Raw genomic sequence first — 14,229 nt, 5'->3', positions numbered from 1 at the left:
CACCCCCTCGCCCCCTCACCCTCCTCACCCCCTCGCCCCCCTCTTCCTCCTCGCCCCCTCGCTCCCCTGTGTGTATATGTGTGTGTGTGTGTGTGCATGTAAAAGTATAGAGACATTTCAAATGTTACATTACTTGCTATGTACAGTGTTGGGCTAGGTACCTGCCGGTCTGTCAGGGACAACCTCGGGCTCCTCTCTCTCTCTCTCTCTCTCTCTCACTCTCTCTCTCTCTCTCTCTCTCTCTCTCTCTTCCCCTCTCTCTTTCTCTCTCTTCCCCTCACTCCCCCTCTCTCTCTCTCTCTCTCTCTTTCAATCTCACTCTCTCTCTCTCTCTCTCTCTCTCTCTTTCAATCTCACTCTCTCTCTCTCTCTCTCTCTCTCAATCTCTCACCCCCTCTCTCTTTCTCTCTCTTCCCCTCACTCCCCCCCCCTCCCTCTCTCTCTCTCTTTCTCTCTCTTTCTCTCACCCCCCTCTCTCTTTCTCTCTCTTCTGTCTCACTCTCTCAATTTAGTTTAATTCAATTCAAAGGGCTTTATTATTGGGAATCATTCAGCATGTTTACAAACAAAACAAGTGAATTAGACAATAAACAAAAGGGAAATCAACAATCAGAAATTAAAAGTAAACATTCACTTCAAAAGTTTTTAAACGAACGTTTCAAATGTCATATTATTATGTGCAGTGTTGTAACAATGAGTAAATAGTTGAAGTACGAAAGGGAAAATAAATAAATAAATAGGCATAAATATGGGTTGTCTTTACAGTGGTGTGTGTTCTTCACTGGTTGCCCTTTTCTCGTGGCAACAGGTCACATATCTTGCTGCTCTGATGGCACACTGTGGTATTTCACCCAGTAGATATATGGGAGTTTATCAAAATTGGATTTGTTTTCTTATTCTTTTTGGATCTGTATAATCTGAGGGAAATATGTTTCTCTAATATGGACATACATTGGGCAGGAGGTTAGGAAGTGCAGCTCAGTTTCCACCTCATTTTGTGGGCAGTGAGCACATAGCCTGTCTTCTCTTGAGAGCCAGGTCTGCCTACGGCGGCCTTTCTCAATAGCAAGGGTATGCTCACTGAGTCTGTACATAGTCAAAGCTTTCCTTAATTTTGGGTCAGTCACAGTGGTCAGGTATTCTGCCACTGTGTACTCTCTGTTTAGGGCCAAATAGCATTCTAGTTTGCTCTGTTTTTTTGTTAATTCTTTCCAATGTGTCAAGTAATTATCTTTTTGTTTTCTCATTATTTGGTTGGGTCTAATTGTGTTGCTGTCCTGGGGCTCTGTAGGAACAGAGCTCCAGGACCAGCTTGCTTAGGGGACTCTTCTCCAGGTTCATCTCTCTGTAGGTGATGGCTTTGTTATGGAAGGTTTGTGAATCGCTTCCTTTTAGGTGGTTGTAGAATTTAACAGCTCTCTTCTGGATTTTGATAATTAGTGGGTATCGGCCTAATTCTGCTCTGCATGCATTATTTGGTGTTCTCTCTCTGTCTCTCTGTCTCTCTCTCTCTCTCTGTGTCTCTCTCTGTCTCTGTCTCTCTGTCTCTCTGTCTCTCTCTCCTCTCTCTCTGTCTCTCTCTTTCTCTCCTCTCTCCTCTGTTATTGTCTCTATCTCTCTCTCTGTCTCTGTCTCTGTCTCTCTCTGTCTCTCTCTCCTCTCTCTCTCTCTCTGTCTCTCTCTGTCTCTGTCTCTCTGTCTCTGTCTCTCTCTCCTCTCTCTGTCTCTCTCTTTCTCTCCTCTCTCCTCTGTTATTGTCTCTATCTCTCTCTTTGTCTCTGTCTCTCTCTGTCTCTCTCTCTTCTCTCTCTCTGTCTCTTTCTCTCTCTCTGTCTCTGTCACTCTCTCTCTCCTCTGTTACTGTCTCTGTCTCTCTCTCTCTCTCTCTCCCCTCTCTCTCTCTCTTTCTCTCTCTGTCTCTCTCTCCTCTCTCTCTGTCTCTCTCTCCTCCCTCTCTATGTCTCTTTCTCTCTCTCTGTCTCTCTCTCTCTCTCTCCTCTATCCTCTGCTCCATCAGACTCTGAAGTAGTTCCACGGCCAAACCAGCACAAGTGATATGTTGGCGTTTCTTAATTAATTATTCATGATCACTAATTAATTATGAAACAAAGCGTTATCCAATACCAGCACGGTTGGTTTGTGGTTGCCTAGTAACCATACCTCATATTGAATGCCACCATTGTTGCACGTAACCAGAGCGCCCTTACTACCCAGAGGGCATTTTGGCGGTGGTGGGGAGGAAATCAAGTGTGTGTGTAGTTTGTGAGTGTGTGTGAACACACTTTTGTATGTTTAAAAGTAACATAATAACAGTTGTTGTGTGGTTGATCCCAGGCGGTTAACAAGGTGCTCTCGTTAATAATACAGACAGACTGTGGTACAGCCCACTAATAGGGCTGCGCTACAGGGGACACAACCCACAGTCTTAAAAAATAAAAAATCACATCCACTACAATTACATTCAACCAGAGGTTAGTGGGGTCAACCACAACATACAGTTAAAGTGTCATACAGCCACCTGGTCCCATGGAAGGCGATCCTTTCCCGCCAGGATCTCCTCCCATGTGTAGCAACCTTTGCCGTCCAATACATCGTCCCATGTCCATTCCTCTTTGCGCCTCTGTTGCTGTTGCCCGTTACCTCATACAGCTTTGTGTTAAGATCGTTTCATTTAGACTGCAGCTTCGTGGCTTCAGTCGTCCGCCCTGAACCTGCCCTGTTGCCAAGTTATCTCTACCTATACGTACATATCTACCTCAATTACCTCCCGCACATCGACTTGGTACTGGTGCCCTGTGTATATAGACAAGTCATTACCTCATACCTCTGGACATCAACTCAGTATTGGTACCCTGTGTATATAGACAAGTTATTACCTCGTACCCCTGGACAGGGACTCAGTACTGGTGCCCTGTGTATATAGACAAGTTATTACCTCGTACCCCTGGACATGGACTCGGTACTGGTACTCTGTGTATATAGACAAGTTATTACCTCGTACCCCTGGACATGGACTAAGTACTGGTACTCTGTGTATATGGATATTGTATATTTATTGTATATAGCCTGGTAATCGTTACTCATTGTGTATTTATTGTCTATAGCCAGGTAATCGTTACTCATTGTGTATTTACTGTATATAGCCTGGTAATCATTACTCATTGTGTATTTATTGTCTATAGCCTGGTAATCGTTACTCATTGTGTATTTATTGTCTATATCCTGGTAATCGTTACTCATTGTGTATTTATTGTCTATAGCCAGGTAATCGTTACTCATTGTGTATTTATTGTATATAGCCTGGTAATCATTACTCATTGTGTATTTATTGTCTATAGCCAGGTAATCGTTACTCATTGTGTATTTACTGTATATAGCCTGGTAATCATTACTCATTGTGTATTTATTGTCTATAGCCAGGTAATCGCTACTCATTGTGTATTATTGTATATAGCCTGGTAATCGCTACTCATTGTGTATTATTGTATATAGCCTAGTAACCGCTACTCATTGTGTATTTATTGTCTATAGCCTGGTAACAGCTACTCATTGTGTATTTATTTTATATAGCCTGGTAATCGCTACTCATTGTATATTTATTGTAAATAGCCTGGTAATCATTACTCATTGTGTATTTATTCCTTGTGTCCTTGTCTCTCTTGTTCCTTGTCTCTCTCTGTATTGTTAAAGGGCCCGTAAGGAAGCATGTCACTGTTAGTCTACACCTGTTGTTTACCAGGCATTTAATCCATAAAATTTGATATTGAGGGTTACTGCAAACACTTAAAACACATCTTCAAAACATCTTCAACAGAATAGTTCTCAAAACAACAACAGGTAGAGGAGTTCAACTTTGTGTTTGTGATGGTGTGTGTGTGATGTTTTTCTCTTCCAGAGTGACATGGGAAAAATAACCTCAGAGACGTCGCTTTCTGGGACACATCCTGCTATGGTGAGAAAAGGTACTGTGTGTTTGTGTGTGTGTGTGTTTGTGTGTTCACGCTGTGACATGGACAGTAGCTGCTCTTTCCATCCTAAATGAGGCGCTAGCACGCAGCGTGAGACTGTGTGGTCTTGGAAGGAGAGAGGGAGGTGGTGGAGGTGAACATTCTGGGGAAGGTTAGAGAAGGAGAGAGGGAGGTGTGGAAGGCATTGGAGAGGCTGTTAGTCTGTGTGGGCTTGGAAGGAGAGAGGGAGGTGAGGGAGGCATGGGAGAGGCTGTGAGTCTGTGTGGGCTTGGAAGGAGAGAGGGAGGCTGTGAGTCTGTGTGGGCTTGGAATGAGAGAGGGAGGTGGGGGAGGCATGGGAGAGGCTGTGAGTCTGTGTGGACTTAGAAGAAGAGAGGGAGGCTGTGAGTCTGTGTGGGCTTGGAATGAGAAAGGGAGGTGGGGGAGGCATGGGAGAGTCTGTGAGTCTGTGTGGGCTTGGAAGGAGAGAGGGAGGTGGGGGAGGTGAACACTCTAGGGAAGGTGAGAGAAGGAAAGAGGCAAAGGGAGGAGGTGAGGAAGATGTGAACTATTGTGGGAGGCTGGGAGAGGTAGCAGAGGAGGGAAGAGCTGCTGAGCAAGAGTAGCATGGGAAGGTGAAATACAAGTCTATGTTAGAGAGGAGAGAAGAGATTGAGGAGAGAGGAGAGGCGAGATAGGAGAGAGAAGAGAGGAGAGAAAGGAGAGGGGAGGCTCTGTTGGCCAGGGGAGGCAGAGGAGGAAAGCAGGAGGGCGGAGTAGGGGGAAGGTGGAAGAAGCGAGTCTATGTGGGCTGAGAGGGAAGGCTGTCCTGGCCGGGTGAGAACGGGGAGGGGAGGGGGGAGGCAAGGGGGAGGGGAGAGGGAGGCGAGGGGGGAGGCGAGGGGGAGGGGAGAGGGGAGGCGAGGGGGGAGGGGAGAGGGAGGCGAGGGGGGAGGTGAGGGTGAGCAGTGAGCACCGTGTGACCAGACCTCAGGTTCCTTCCTTGCCAGCCTGAGAACTAGGAAGTGAAAACCAGGAAGTGAGCTGCATTATTGTGACTAACAGGAAATGCAGAGGTCTTCTGAAAGAGGGGGAGAACAGAGGGAGGGAGGGGCCGGGTGTGTGTGTGTGTGTGTGTGTGTGTGTGTGTGTGTGTGTGTGTGTGTGTGTGTGTGTGTGTGTGTGTGTGTGTGTGTACATATGTACCTCAAATACATCGTACCTCGCTCTTCACATTGATCTAATACTGGCACTCCCTGTATATAGCTCCACATTGATCTGGTACTGGTACTCCCTGTATATAGCTCCACATTGATCTGGTACTCCCTGTATATAGCTCCACATTAATCTGGTACTGGTACTTCCTGTATATAGCTCCACATTGATCTGGTACTTCCTGTATATAGCTCCACATTGATCTGGTACTCCCTGTATATAGCTCCACATTGATCTGGTACTCCCTGTATATAGCTCCACATTGATCTAGTACTCCCTGTATATAGCTCCACATTGATCTGGTACTGGGACTCCCTGTATATAGCTCCACAATGATCTGGTACTCCCTGTATATAGCTCCACATTGACCTGGTACTCCCTGTATATAGCTCCACATTGATCTGGTACTCCCTGTATATAGCTCCACATTGATCTGGTACTCCCTGTATATAGCTCCACATTGATCTGGTACTCCCTGTATATAGCTCCACAATGATCTGGTACTCCCTGTATATAGCTCCACATTGATCTAGTACTCCCTGTACATAGCTCCACATTGATCTGGTACTCCCTGTATATAGCTCCACATTGATCTGGTACTGGTACTCCCTGTATATAGCTCCACATTGATCTGGTACTCCCTGTATATAGCTCCACATTGATCTGGTACTCCCTGTATATAGCTCCACATTAATCTGGTACTTCCTGTATATAGCTCCACATTGATCTGGTTCTCCCTGTATATAGCTCCACATTGATCTGGTACTCCCTGTATATAACTCCACATTGATCTGGTACTCCCTGTATATAGCTCCACATTGATCTGGTACTGATACTCCCTGTATATAGCTCCACATTGATCTGGTACTCCCTGTATATAGCTCCACATTGATCTGGTACTGATACTCCCTGTATATAGCTCCACATTGATCTGGTACTCCCTGTATATAGCTCCACATTGATCTGGTACTCCCTGTACATAGCTCCACATTGATCTGGTACTCCCTGTATATAGCTCCACATTGATCTGGTACTGGTACTCCCTGTATATAGCTCCACATTGATCTGGTACTCCCTGTATATAGCTCCACATTGATCTGGTACTCCCTGTATATAGCTCCACATTAATCTGGTACTGGTACTTCCTGTATATAGCTCCACATTGATCTGGTACTTCCTGTATATAGCTCCACATTGATCTGGTACTCCCTGTATATAGCTCCACATTGATCTGGTACTCCCTGTATATAGCTCCACATTGATCTAGTACTCCCTGTATATAGCTCCACATTGATCTGGTACTCCCTGTATATAGCTCCACATTGATCTGGTACTCCCTGTATATAGCTCCACAATGATCTGGTACTCCCTGTATGTAGCTCCACATTGATCTGGTACTCCCTGTATATAGCTCCACATTGATCTAGTACTCCCTGTATATAGCTCCACATTGATCTGGTACTCCCTGTATATAGCTCCACATTGATCTGGTACTCCCTGTATATAGCTCCACATTGATCTGGTACTCCCTGTATATAGCTCCACAATGATCTGGTACTCCCTGTATATAGCTCCACATTGATCTGGTACTCCCTGTATATAGCTCCACATTGATCTGGTACTCCCTGTATATAGCTCCACATTGATCTGGTACTCCCTGTATATAGCTCCACATTGATCTGGTACTCCCTGTATATAGCTCCACATTGATCTGGTACTCCCTGTATATAGCTCCACATTGATCTGGTACTGGTACATCCTGTATATAGCTCCACATTGATCTGGTACTCCCTGTATATAGCTCCACATTGATCTGGTACTCCCTGTATATAGCTCCACATTGATCTGGTACTCCCTGTATGTAGCTCCACATTGATCTGGTTCTGGTACTCCCTGTATATACAGTTGAAGTCGGAAGTTTACATACACTTAGATTAGAGATTTTAAAACTCGTTGTCAACCACTCCACAAATGGTCTGGGTGGGGTGTCTATTGATTTGTTGCTCCTGTGTGAAGTGTTGGAGCTACGTTTGAGAGCGATGTCCTTTAGAGTCCGGGCGAAGGTGGGTACTGCTGCCTTGTAGAGGTGGACCTGGTCAAAGAGGCTGTTCAAGTCCAGGGTGGAGTGGTGGGCCAGGAAAACATTTGGTTTTGAGACACAGTCATGGGAAATACTTGCGTTTACCCAATGTATGGTAGCAGGGTGGAAGTCTGTTCATTGTAGCAGGGTGGAATTATTTTCATGGTAGCAGGTTGGAGATAACCACTTGTGCATTGGGGAAAGTAGAAGAAGCTTTTTCATTCACTCCCTTCAGTGCTGTGGCCACCCTTTCCTGCTGTGTTCTCAGGTTGTTTGTGCATGTGTGTATTATTATGTGGCTGGGTGAGCCTAGTTGGTCTTCAGACAGAAGGTCTAGGGCGCGCTGGGTGTTTGGACACCAGAATTTAGACACACTATGTTTGGGAAAATGTTTGTTTGCTTGTTTAAAGTTCCCATTTGAGTCCATAAGGAGTACAATCTGTGTTTTGTATATGTCCTCGGTGTGGGTGTGGGTGTGGGGGGGGGGGGGGGGGGCTGCTATCAGGGTGCCTCAGAGGGGGTGAGAGCCCCTGGGCTTGGGGTTCTTCATTTGTCTGTTCTGCTGTGATGTCAACGCTATGCTCAGGGTCTGGTGTGGACTGTTCTGCTGCGGTGTCAAGACTTGTCGGGAGCTGAGGTGGGATGTTCTTCTGGCGTCTCTGCAGAGGTGCCACCTCTCTTGTAGGATGCTCTCTGTCACACGCCATCCCCCTCAACCTCTCCTCCAGCAGTCTGATCCTCTTTAGTGCTCTGTTCTTCTCTTGCTCCAGCTCTTTCTCTTGTAGATGTTGTCTCACTACAGTCCAGAGTACAGATATATCTCTCTCCACCTCCAGCTCTCCGGGTCTGGTTAAGGGGGTGTTGTTGTGCTAGACTGTTGTCTGGGTCTGTGCTGACTGGAGTGTAATCACTTGCTGTTCCAGCTCCACCTGCCTTTACCTCCAGCTGGCTGAATGTATCCTTCATTTCAATGAGGGGTTAGTAATCTGTGCTGGGAGGTTGACTTTCCACTTGGGGTTTCTCGTCTGTGGGGTTATGTAATGAAGAGGTCTGGTCTGACCCGCTTGTGGTGGGGGGTATATTTCTCAAGGGAGAGCTTCTCCTGCTGGGCTAATTCTTTGATTTGGTGAAAGTCCAGAAGAAACTGTTTGGGTTTGCCCTTACTGTTCCAGATGTATAGAGATATATATTAGCTGACTCAGAGTTCTTGTTGTCTAGTATCCTGAGTTTCCACCCCTCGTTAACACCCCCCCTCTTAACAGAGGGGTATTGTGTTAATATAGCACTGTACCAGGGGATGGTTTGTGTGGAAGATGATGTTCCCATTTTTATCAGCAAAAAGTGTCTCTTGATTTTCAATGTTTTGTTATTTTTTTTCTTGCCTTATCATTCTTTACATGCACAGGGTACTGTATTTTAATTATCTCTGAACAGCAGGAGGCAGCTTCTAAGGCCTCTCCATTTGGTTGGAGTAGACTGTGCAACTCTCCTGCCATTGGTGAGCTAAAGGGCTTTGACACCTCTGTCATGACGTTGGCCTGGGGATGGGTTTATGACAGTCATAAATACCTCTTCCCCCCCTTTTCCTCTCTCTACCCTACTGATGTGACATTTGAAAACCCCTTGGTTAACATAGAGATTCTGTGAACATCAGAAGGTGGGAGGAAATGAACTATATTCTGGTAAACCGACCAATTGAACATATGCGGTGGTACTTAACGAATATGATGTCAGTTCGGTTGTCATCTGAGACATTCTCATCAATGACAGGATGACATAAACTCTACAGTGGAAAGTCTGCACATTGTAGTTATCAGAGTCACATGGAATTGTTGTTCAATTTAAATGTTTGAATATAAAATTATTGGTGAAGAGATGAAATGTAATTTTAGCTTCCAAATGAGAGATTTGCGTTTTCATAAGGTTAGGGCTCTGCTCAATCAGTGCCCCCCCTCCCCTGTGAAGAGACCTGGGCTATAAAACTTTTCAGACACACCCTTCTCCCTTCCTATATAAAGCCTTGACGAAAATGTAACCTCCTGTTCCGAGGATGTGAGGACGACGGTCCGATGTCAGAATGGTTCAGATAATAACTACAGAACGAAGCCAACCTCAGCGTGAGCTTTGGTTGCGAATGGTATGAACTTTGAACTCTTATTCACTACAGAAGTGATACCTCCTAGCCGTTGAGTTAGCAACAGCAGTTGCAAACGTAGGCTAGGAAAGAACAGACAGAGTATCCCGTCTACCACTAAACGACGTTACTACAACGTATCCAATTTACCACCAGAGACATTCTTTAAAGGACTTGGTTGGGCAACACGGCCTTCCATCTACCACCAACCTACCGAAGCACAGCTCAGAGTAAATATTTATTGCATTTTCCTTTTCCAAATGGGCGGTAATATATAATGCATAAGATACTGTATTTACGACAGCACAGCTTTGCCCTTTGTTCCTCAGTCTTCCCACTCTTTCACCCAAACCCAGCCCTTTTCTTTTGTGTAACCAGCTGACATATCTGTTCCGCCCGCTAGGGACGTTTTCCTTTATGACATAATTTGTAATCAAGGTATAATTAATTCTGTGTATATGTAATTCTGTTTGATTAGTTAGCTATTTAGTAAATAAATAATTAAACCCAATTTTGTATTGCTGATTCAACTTGTTAGCCAGGGTTCGTGAATAATTTACAACTTTCAGATGAGACTGAATTGAGGTGACGATTAATATTGACTGCTATTGATGTAAAATATTACTAGGTCTTTAAGAGTTTATTCAGAAGATAACAACTCTATAAATATTATTTTGTGGTGCCCTGACTCTCTAGTTAATTGCATTTACATGATTAGCTCAATCAGGTAATATTAATTACGGAGAAAGGATTTTATAGAATAGCATGTCATATCACTTCATCCAGCATAGCCAAAGACACGACACCACTCACTTGATAGGTCAGTGCAAATTGAAGTGGTATCAAGCTTGGCAGCCTTAATTTGGCATTTAGTCTTTATAAAGCAATGCAATGTATTTTTCTTCTTGGCTTCGAGAAATAAAATATAGCTTCAGACTAAACATGGCTCACTCAGTTCTAGGTTGGATGGTGTTTTCAGGTTTCTGTTGTTTTCCAGAGCATTTTGCTGTATCGTGTTGGAATAATAATCTTTGGTAGCTGTAAACCTTCCAGGTGATTCAGTAATTTTGTCCAAAATCAGGTTGTAGGTTTTTTGTTGGAGTGTTATGTTGTAGAGGGTAGCATCATGTATATGTTCCTGACAAAAAAAATCGAAGTTTATCTAACTCTGAATCCATTTTTTTTAAATTAAGAAGATGCTGAAAAATGCAGGAGCTCATCTGATTATGACCTCTGTCTCTCTCTCTCTCTCTCTCTCTGTCTCTCTCTGTCTCTCTCACTCTGTCTCTGTCTCTCTCTGTCTCTCTCTCTCTCTCTCTGTCTCTCTCTCTCTCTCTCTCTCTCTCTCTCTCTCTCTCTCTCTCTCTCTCCGTTTGTCTCTCCAGCTCTCTCTCTCTCCATTGTCTCTTCATCCCCAGTTCTCTCAATTCAATTCAATTCAATGGGCTTGATTGGCATGGGAAACATGTTAACAGCCAAAGCAAGTGAGGTAGGTAATACATCTCTCCATTTTTTTTTCACACACACTCACACTTTAACACACACACACACACACACACACACACACACACACACACACACACACACACACACACACACACACACACACACACACACACACACACACACACACTTCAACACACACACACACTTCAACACACACACACACACACACACTTCAACACACACACACACACACACACACACACACACACACACACACACACACACACACACTTCAACACACACACACAAACACACATTTCAACATACACACACACACACACACATCACACACAGATCATCTACTCACTCACACATCATATGCACATACATTTATAGTGACTACACTCCGAGTGGGTGTGTAGAGGGTGTGTAGAGGGTGTGTGGAGGGTGTGTATAGGGTATGTGGAGGGTGTGTATAGGGTGTGTGGAGGGTGTGTATAGGGTATGTGGAGGGTGTGTAGAGGGTGTGTAGAGGGTGTGTATAGGGTGTGTGGAGGGTGTGTATAGGGTGTGTGGAGGGTGTGTAGAGGGTGTGTAGAGGGTGTGTGGAGGGTGTGTATAGGGTGTGTGGAGGGTGTGTAGAGGGTGTGTATAGGGTATGTGGAGGGTGTGTATAGGGTGTGTGGAGGGTGTGTAGAGGGTGTGTATAGGGTGTGTAGAGGGTGTGTAGAGGGTGTGTAGAGGGTGTGTAGAGGGTGTGTAGAGGGTGTGTGGAGGGTGTGTAGAGGGTGTGTATAGGGTGTGTAGAGGGTGTGTAGAGGGTGTGTAGAGGGTGTGTAGAGGGTGTGTAGAGGGTGTGTAGAGGGTGTGTGGAGGGTGTGTATAGGGTGTGTATAGGGTGTGTAGAGGGTGTGTAGAGGGTGTGTAGAGGGTGTGTAGAGGGTGTGTAGAGGGTGTGTATAGGGTGTGTGGAGGGTGTGTATAGGGTGTGTGGAGGGTGTGTATAGGGTGTGTGGAGGGTGTGTAGAGTCACTATAAATGTATGTGCACAAGATGCTGCTACTCTGTTTATCTTGTTGTCACCTTCCCTCTATACATATCTACCTCCATCACTCCAGTATCCCTGTCACCTTCCCTCTATACATATCTACCTCCATTACTCCAGTATCCCTGTCACCTTCCCTCTATACATATCTACCTCCATCACTCCAGTATCCCTGTCACCTTCCCTCTATACATATCTACCTCCATCACTCCAGTATCCCTGTCACCTTCCCTCTATACATATCTACCTCCATCACTCCAGTATCCCTGTCACCTTCCCTCTATACATATCTACCTCCATCACTCCAGTATCCCTGTCACCTTCCCTCTATACATATCTACCTCCATCACTCCAGTATCCCTGTCACCTTCCCTCTATACATATCTACCTCCATCACTCCAGTATCCCTGTCACCTTCCCTCTATACATATCTACCTCCATCACTCCAGTATCCCTGTCACCTTCCCTCTATACATATCTACCTCCATCACTCCAGTATCCCTGTCACCTTCCCTCTATACATATCTACCTCCATCACTCCAGTATCCCTGTCACCTTCCCTCTATACATATCTACCTCCATGACTCCAGTATCCCTGTCACCTTCCCTCTATACATATCTACCTCCACCACTCCAGTATCCCTGTCACCTTCCCTCTATACATATCTACCTCCATCACTCCAGTATCCCTGTCACCTTCCCTCTATACATATCTACCTCCATCACTCCAGTATCCCTGTCACCTTCCCTCTATACATATCTACCTCCATCACTCCAGTATCCCTGTCACCTTCCCTCTATACATATCTACCTCCATCACTCCAGTATCCCTGTCACCTTCCCTCTATACATATCTACCTCCATCACTCCAGTATCCCTGTCACCTTCCCTCTATACATATCTACCTCCATCACTCCAGTATCCCTGTCACCTTCCCTCTATACATATCTACCTCCATCACTCAGTATCCCTGTCACCTTCCCTCTATACATATCTACCTCCATCACTCCAGTATCCCTGTCACCTTCCCTCTATACATATCTACCTCCATCACTCCAGTATCCCTGTCACCTTCCCTCTATACATATCTACCTCCATCACTCCAGTATCCCTGTCACCTTCCCTCTATACATATCTACCTCCATCACTCCAGTATCCCTGTACATTGTTAATATGGTACTGACCCTGTATATAGTCACCTTCCCTCTATACATATCTACCTCCATCACTCCAGTATCCCTGTCACCTTCCCTCTATACATATCTACCTCCATCACTCCAGTATCCCTGTCACCTTCCCTCTATACATATCTACCTCCATCACTCAGTATCCCTGTCACCTTCCCTCTATACATATCTACCTCCATTACTCCAGTATCCCTGTCACCTTCCCTCTATACATATCTACCTCCATCACTCCAGTATCCCTGTCACCTTCCCTCTATACATATCTACCTCCATCACTCCAGTTTCCCTGTCACCTTCCCTCTATACATATCTACCTCCATCACTCCAGTATCCCTGTCTCCTTACCCCTATACATATCTCCCTCCATCACTCCAGTATCCCTGTACATTGTTAATATGGTACTGAACTGACCCTGAATATAGTCACCTTACCCCTAAACATATCTACCTCCATTATCCAGTATCCCCAAAAATGTTTCCTGTATATAGGATGTTTACGTATTCCATTATTGTGCATTTCGTATTTCTTACTCATATTTCTCGTGTGTCTTTTTTCCAAGTAATATAATGTTATTGTGATTACTGTATTGTTGGGGTAAGAGCTGGCAAGAATGGCATTTCACTGTACTTGCCCACGTGACATTAAAACTTGAAACTTGAAAACTGGACCTATACTGCCACCCTGTGGTCACTAGCTGAATCTGACCGATGAGAAACATGACTTTTTAAGTGCTACATCTGGGCGACCTTCATTTGTTTTCAATAAAGATTCATAAACATCAAAGCAGTATGAAAAAACCCCAAAAAAACAAGGAATCCCGTGAGGAAGTAAAGTGCATCATTACCACTGCACAGTTCTCTCAGTTGGCTTGTCCCTTGCCAAACTCTCTCTTTTTAAAAATGTATTTTACCTTCATTTAACTAGGCAAGTCAGTTATGCACAAATTCTTATTTTCAATGACGGTCTAGGAACAGTGGGTTAACTGCCTTGTTCAGGGGCAGAACGACAGATTTGTACCTTGTCAGCTTGCTAGTCCAACACTCTAACCACTAGGCTACGCTGCCCCCCCCCCCCCTATGGAACACTAGAACATCTCCTTTTTGGACTCCTCGACAGCTGCTATGTCCTTCCCTGGTCTCCCAGTCATCCTCTGGGTGTTCAGACAGTCTAGTCTG

Source organism: Oncorhynchus mykiss, chromosome 8 (genome assembly GCF_057628025.1).
Source record: "Oncorhynchus mykiss isolate SJ-2025 chromosome 8, ASM5762802v1, whole genome shotgun sequence".
NCBI classification, from domain to species: Eukaryota; Metazoa; Chordata; class Actinopteri; order Salmoniformes; family Salmonidae; genus Oncorhynchus; species Oncorhynchus mykiss.
This window is presented reverse-complemented; position numbering follows the sequence as displayed.